Genomic DNA, 7,866 nt, shown 5'->3' on the forward strand with positions numbered 1-7,866 from the left:
AAAAAAAAAAAAAAAAAAAAAAAAAGAAGAAGAAGCAGCAGCAGCAAACAAGAAGCCACCTGTCTTTGCTCAACAAGACTGATGAATGTTTCAAAAACAGACCAGGAGAAGCTTACACTGCTAGGGTCATGGAAGGAGAGAAACAGTGGAGCATTGGACAACATATGTTGTCCTGTGATGTGCAGAAGGAGTGGCAGTCCTCAAGATGATTGGTCCTGAGTCTACATCTTTAGACAAGGCATCTTTTACAAGCCTCCATTTTGCCTTCTTTAAAGATAAAGATGGTTATTCTTCAAGGTGTTGTAAACATTATAAGCGACTATCCATGGAACTTAAATCAATGGAGAAGTTTATGGCAGGCACAATGGCGTATTAGCGGGAGATACAACTTTAGATCTAACACCGGAGGGTTATAGAAGTCACAGAAGATGCTTTGGTGCCATGCAGTTCCATGAACAGGGTGGGAGATGGGCAGGGAGGCAACAGGGACCTGGAAAGGATAAAAAAGAAAGCAAAATGCTTCCTTCTCACTTGATTTGGGTGTGCTTTTAATGATCAAGTCAAAGAATAATATTAATTTCAGCAATATAACCTTAATATTCTCTGACATTTAAAACACATTTATGGGGCTGGAAATGTGGTTCAGGAGTTAAGAACACACACTGCTCTTGGAGACGCCGTGGGTTCAATTGCTAACACCCTAAGTAGGTGGTAGCTCTCAACTCCCTGTAACTCAGTGCTGGGGGAATCTGACACTCTCTGGCCTACTGGGGTACTGGTGGTGTACATAAACTCACATAGGCACATAAGTGTAAAAAAGACAAGTTTATGTTATTGTTGGGAGGGCGTTTCGGTACTTTTTGTCTGTAACAAGATCTAGTGCACATGGCTTATTTCATGAACTTGGGCAGAGCAGGGCACATGATATTTCTCCCGTCCTCCCACCGATCCTTCAAAACACTTTTCTGATTTCAATCTTTTTACACACAGAATGTTAAGATTATCTACACTGCACATACCCAGTAAGCACGAGCCAGCTGTAATCTCCGGTTCTAGAAGAAACAACTGAGTCCCTACACTATTTACAAAGGTTCCCTGCTATCAGAAAAGAGTCTCTGCTGGAGAAAGAAGGCCGCAGCCTTAGAAAGAAATAGGAGAGGACAGGTTGGCCAGCACTGAAGTCTCTTAGATGTCAACAGGCAGGAAGCAGACAAGCCTGAATGAAGAGGAGACTAATAATTAATGTGCCATCTGCTCTAGCCTCCTGAACACGACCACGACAAGTAAAACAAGAAGTCTGGAGGAAAACTGAGCCCAGCGTTGTAACTGCCAGCCCTGGGACAACCACAAAGGCTGGGGTGGGGGCAGGGAGGCCAACCCTGGAGTCACGAAGATGTGGGCTTGCGTTCACGCTTAGTCTGGGGACAAGTTACTCCCTAAAGTGAATTGGTTACACGAGGCACCAACACTGGCATCGCAGTGTGTTTGGGGGACAAAGGACGCAATGTAAATAAAGATGGACAAGAGACGAGTATTACATGGATTGACCTAGATGTCTCGCATTACCAGGCTTCAGGCTCTGAGACATGTAGGAGCCCCAGACATCATCTGCTCTCTTCTTTGACTTCTCCCCAGGAAGACTTCAGCATCTCAGCCTCAAGTGCACAAAATCATAGGCTGTGTTGTAAGGCGTCCTTTGCTCACTTGAAGTTTTATGACGATTTTCCCCTAAGCCCACCAAGAGCCCATCTCTGTCCTAGTGTTGTCTCCCGGGAAGAAGACGTTGTTTAGTTGCTAACTATGAGAATAATAAACTGGGCATGTTCAGTTGACTTACTTCTCTTCCTCTTGAGAAGTGTCAGCCTTCAGCTATTTCCTGCTGCCCAATTCTTCAACCCTTGAATGGAAGAGATCACCTTCTCTACCCCTGCATGGAGAAATATAGGTACATTTGGGATTTGAGCTCACAGGCCTATCAACCGCAGACCTAGGGGTGTGTTTTCCACTGACTTCTGCCTCTAATTTGATTCTCTGGCCACAGAGGACCACAGGCCCAGGGTTGGCACCGCCCATAGCAATTAGCAGTTAAGGAAATGTTCCCACAAACCAATCTGATGTAGGCAGTTTCTCAGTGGAGGCTCCTGCTTTGTGGGTGTGTCAAGTTGGAAATTGATGTAAGCTGGCATTTCCTTAGGAAATTTAAGGTGAGGGCAAGTGAGTTGGGCACACCTGTAATCCAAGGACTGAGGTGGCTAAGGCAGGGTGATAGAGAGTTCAAGGTCAGCCTGGGCTACATAGTGAGACTCTGTCTCAAAAAAAAAAAAAAAAAAAGACACAAGAAAAAAAGAAAATGGATATAGTTGAGGGTGTTTTTTTGTTGTTGTTGTTGTTTTTTGGTCTTTATAAGGCTGGGAAGGTCTTGCTTTTGTTGTAGTTTAAAACAATTTAACATCTGCTTTTCTTACCAACTTCCTCATAGCCTGGTAGAAGGAAATGGCAAATGTTTACTGGGGCCCAGCTGGAGACTCAGTATGAGGTTGTGCCCAGTGCCTTGCCTGCACAAAGTTAGCTGTGTGGGAGAGACTTTCAGCAGAGACTTGTGACAAAACCCAGGGAGGACCTTATATCACGATGTACTCATCTGTGGGCGCTCTGAGGCCGCCCGCACACTAGGAAGCACAGTTTTCTACCGCTTTTCTTTGATGAGAGAAGACCTGGTCACAGGATGCACGGCTCACAGATCCTCCCAGCTGCTGGCGTGGCGGGCAGCTACACCCAGCACAGAGTACATTTCATTTGTGAGTCAACTCCAGGTCTCAGAGGCCCCTTGCTCTTGCTGCTGGTGGCCTCCACCAAGCAGCCTCATCCCAGAAGGGCCCTGTTCTCCGCTCTCCATAGAGACCCGGAGAATCTTCCAGCCGTCCAGGTAAAGCTGTTCCTTTGCTCTGCCTCAGTCTTCTCCAGTCCCTGGGAAAGTCGGAAGGCGGCAGATAAAGAAGAGATGGCTGGCGGGCGCGTGCTGCCAGTACCTGGCCTGCTCCTTGGTGGCCCAGTCACACCTGGCTCACTGGTGATGTTACGCTCCTCCGTGCTCCTCACTTCCTGTGGCCCCTCCCTCCTCAGATGACTTCAGCCCAAGTGCTTCACACAAGGACAGCACAAACAGAACTTTGGAACCCTCGTGCTTGATCTGTTTATCTAAGTGATCACTGACCAAATACCGGGCAGATAAACAGTTCTTTCTCCCACCAATAGGACCATGCTCCTGTAATCACGTTTCCCAATCTGCAAATGAATCCTTTCAGAAAACAGAGACCTCTTCCAAAGACCGCCAGGGCTACTGGACGTGCTGTTTACCAGGTCAGTGTAAACAGCTGACATATTGCTGACATACTTTATGTTGCAACATTCGGCCAGAAGTCTGAACTACTCAGCTCTTAGACTTGAAAAATATGGGACAAGGGTTGGGAGATGCTCTGTTGGTGACAGCACTTGCTGTACAAGCATAAGGATCTGAGTTGGGACGGCCAAACCCATGTGAAGGCCAGATATGGTCACACACACTGGCCACTCAGCTCATCACTGGGGTTCAGTGGAAGGAAATCAAAACAAGCAACAGCGAGCTTCTGCAGGTTCATAAAGAGGCCCTGTCTCAAGGTAACAAGGTAAGAGTGAGAGCAAGATAGTCCTAGGCCCCGCAGGCCTCTCTGCATAGGTGCACCCCAGCCCCATGCATCACACACCCACATATACATGCATACACACACACACATATACACATACATACACACACATACACACACGTACATTCAAACATATACACACATATATATGTATATACACACACATAATACATACATACATACACTCATATACACATACACACACACAACATATATACACACCAACCACACACATGCACATACACATACATACATCCATACCATAATCCATACCATACATACATACCATACATACATACCATACATACATACCATACATAGATACACACACACCAACAACAACAACAAACATATACAACAAGCTTTATGTGGTGGTGTTAAAGACTTGGAGAGAGCTCGAGTTCCTAATATAAGAAGGAAATAAAACACAATCAATTCTATTGCTTTCCTCCCCTGTCCCCACAATGTCTGTGACACTAAACAGTATCCTGATATTAGTTTTTCTCAAGCTCTGATCCTGGCATCCACTCTCACAAACCGACAGTAAAATTGTTACTGATAAGATTTTGCAGCAGGAAGGACTCTTGAAAATTTAATTCAATCTAACCTCTTAATTTGTTTAAAACCAAAACAAACACCTAATGCCCAGAAGGGTGAAGTTTTAAAGGCCAGCAGTTATGACAGACCTGAGGCTGAGAACTTAACCTCTGCTTCAGTGTTCTCACTATACAGGCGAGCCTCTTAAACACTTAACGGAGGGGGGCGGGGGCAGTCATGAGGACCATTACTTCTCTTTTAGGTAAGAAGGTAAAGCCCATGATTGGCTGGCTGGCTAATTGATTGACTTATGGACTTAATGGATTTTTTTTCTTAACCTATGGTGGTCTTTAAGCCCTTTAAAGCAACATAGCGTAAGTGAAGTCATATAGAGACCATCCATGATATAAAAATATAAAGAAGCACAGAGAACCCAGCCCCTCCCAATGCAGACCTTCAAGAACCAGAAGGTTTGACTTTGTCAGTTCGATAACCCACAAGCCCCCACAGAGTCCAGCCTCTAAGGCTGGGAGTTTCTGCCTCCTACAAATGGCTTGTCTTCACGTCACTATGAGGGGACAGTTCTTGGCTGGCCTTTGCCCACCATACTCCAGGTATTGCCTTTCCTCTACACCAAACAGTTCAAGTCACCCTCCTCCTGCCTAACTCCTCAGAGTCAGGTCCAGCTATAATCAGAGCTCGCCATCCAGTCCCCACCAATCCCAACCGCTTCAGCCACACCCTGCCTCTTGCACAGATATCGAGGGCATACCTTCCTTCTCTCTGGGCGGCTCATGATATGGCTTTGTTCCTGCTGATCGTTTCACTGATGATTTTTAACCCCTGCTCCTCCGGAGATTTTTACATTTTTGAATTTTGACTCTCTTCTTGAGCTGTGCTCTTCCCCTAAGCCCTGCCTCCCATTTTTCTCAAACTCTTTCATTTCCTTGCCCCCCCCCCCCACCAAAGACTCTGGTGGAATCTGTGGCTGATGAATTGAAAATACACAATCCTGGCTTACCCTGAACAAGTTGTCTTACTGATGAACAATTCCCTTGAATTTAAAGTAACCCCCACCTCCCCCGAGATCACCTGAGGTGCCTGTGTAAAGTGCATTTGTCTTAGGTCTTCCCCTCTTGTCTCTGAATGTATTAACCGGAATACTTCTAGTATGCAAGAACTCGGAGTTGGGGGGAGCGGGGAGGGCTGATACACCAGGCCTAGGCCAACAGACAGATACCCAGGAGAGCAGGCAGGAGAGAAATATCTGAGAATCTGAAATTCCAGGAGAAAGAACAGCAGGCAAAGGCCTTGGAGAGTGGGAGGGCTTAATCTGAACCAGGTTGAGACTGGAGTATGGCTTCTGTACTGCCGCTGGGGTATGTGAGCTACACCACCCCTGGAGGGTGGGGCAGCTCAGCCCTCCTGTGTACTCTGCATCTACTGGTCCTTGATTCCTACAGACTGGATGCTGTTTTGTGTGTCTGCGGGCAGCATGCTGGGATTTGAGTCCCACAGCTGCTGGCTCTTGATCTTATTACATCACACAATTAATCTTCACCTTCCTCCTCTTTGAGACGGAGATAACGAAGTTACCCATCTCCGTGTTATGAGAGTCAAATAGTCTCATCCCAACAAAAAAACTGCACGCACCAGGCACACCGTCAGAGCGGAACAGGTTTAATTTTTGTCATTAATGTAATACTTCCTAAACTGTGCGCGCGCGGGGGTGGGGGGTGGGGAGGGGGGTGGTGGGGGTGTGTGGGGGTGCGCCTAAAAGGCAGACAGCGTAGGATTTCCTTTTCTCTTTCTCATATAGCTCTGGGCGATTATACATAACTCCAGGATTTCAGTGTTGCTCAGTCAAGATGGTAGGTGAAGGGCCGCAGCTGGTCTGACACAACCATATGCTCTCAGCAACCCTCAGTGATTGCAGAAGCGGGTGAGCCTCCTTGTTCCCCAACTGGGAGGAACAGCAGTTTTCCTATTAGGCCTAACTGGCCGGCCCCTCCCTTCAGCCACCAAACAGCCAACCAGTGGCCCACGAGGGCGGGAGCACAGGCTAGGAGGCTGCCATGGCGACACGAGGGAAGCTCGCAGATAGTTTTGCGTTTGCTGGACATCCGTGCTTATTTAAGACCAGGAATTTACACTCCCAAGGCAGTGCCAGCAAAACTCACCCTGGGTCAAAGCATGCATTTATAATACGAAACCTTTTTCATTCTGATTTTCTTATGTAACCACGATGTGTAAACTTGCCAAAGAACGTTAAAACTAAATCAAAGAGGAAAGTGCCTTGCAGTTCCTGCATTGATGGGCATGGAAACCGTCGCCCATCAAAAGTTCTCAAAAGTCTCCAGAGACTGCAGCAACTCTGCCAAGGGAAGCGTCTGCTTCCACATAGCCGTGGAAAACAACCAGGCTCACCAGGCTGAGCAGGCCCCAGGCTCAGCCAAACCCAGCGGGGAGGACTCACTTGAGAATCCAGGAAGCCACGTGCATTGGCTTCTTTTCCATTTAAAATTCTACGTTCACTAATATGTGGCACCTTTGCTAGGGTGCTCCTGGGTCTTCTCAGAAAGAGGGGGTGAGAAACAGGAAGTCCCAGGAGATCCTCTGTGCGGAGCAAGGAGCTAAGGCAAGGGTTAGATAATGGTTCTTAGTCTTCTGTCCTCTCCTCTCTCCTTCCCCTGCTCCTTTTCTCTTCTCTCCTTCCCTAACCCCCTCGTTCTCTCTCCAGAGTCGCAAAATGTACCCCAGGCTGGGCTGGAACTTGCTATCTAGCTCAGGCTGGCCTGGAACTTAACCGTGATTTGTCTGCCCTCTACCTCCCATGTACTGGGATTAAAGGTATGTGCCACCACACCTGGCCTCCTATTTTCTTTAAATGGCACTTAATTCTTAAAAAAAAAAAAAAATCTGAAAAGAGGACAGATTCCCATAAAAATTCTGATGGCCCAAGAAATTTTTGTACCAATTTCAGCCAATAAACAAATTAAAAAACCCAATAGGCTAGGCAAAAGCTGAAGGCTAACCGAATGCCACAGATTAAAACAAGACTACTGGATTTGCATTAGAAAAAAAAGAAGAGGTGTCTAGAAGCCACACTAGCACACCTCAGATGCAGACCTTTACAGACCCAAACAAGATACAAGGCACTTGTAAACATTTGTGTTTTAAATCAGATAGCTAGCCCCAGGGGCTACAGATTGTCGGATCTTAATTGATTATCCAATGAGCTGCTCCCTAGTCGATCCCTTCCAATACACCCTATCCCAGAGCGGCTTCTAGAAAAACCACAAAAACTGCCAGACCAAGGCAGCACAGCCAAAGAGCCCTGATTTATTTCAGCTTTGAAGGCTTTCTACGCTTGGTTTCTCATTTCTTCAGGGACTGTAATCCACACGACTCAGCTTGCTGTCTGAATAAAGTGCACGTTTTTCTCATCTAGCAGAGCAAGCTTATGAAATGGAAGGACAACCTGCCCTGGAGACTGAGAGAGGGGGAAGAGTAAGATCATGCTGGGACAAAGGGAAACTTTACAGGGTATAGACAGGGAAGAGTCCTGGTTTTCAGGGCCCAGAGAAAGGAGTGGCTTTCCTCTCCTCTCCTCTCCTCTCCTCTCCTCTCCTCTCCTCTCCTCTCC

At 46.8% G+C, this 7,866-nt stretch overlaps 1 protein-coding gene across 4 annotated transcripts in view; it reads right to left on the reverse strand.

The window, feature by feature from the left end:
- Positions 1-7,866, reverse strand: part of Mob3b (MOB kinase activator 3B) — a 194,867-nt gene that overhangs the window by 132,142 nt on the left and 54,859 nt on the right. Inside the window, exon 1 of one of the 4 annotated variants that reach the window (XM_029476413.1) lies at positions 1,838-1,930. The exons of the other annotated variants lie outside the window; for them this stretch is intronic. The gene's annotated coding sequence lies outside the window, so the exon portion shown is untranslated. Of the gene's footprint in view, positions 1-1,837; positions 1,931-7,866 lie in introns of those variants that run through there. 4 annotated transcript variants of the gene reach the window in all.

The sequence above is a fragment of the Mus caroli genome, chromosome 4 (genome assembly GCF_900094665.2).
Source record: "Mus caroli chromosome 4, CAROLI_EIJ_v1.1, whole genome shotgun sequence".
Lineage (NCBI taxonomy): Eukaryota > Metazoa > Chordata > Mammalia > Rodentia > Muridae > Mus > Mus caroli.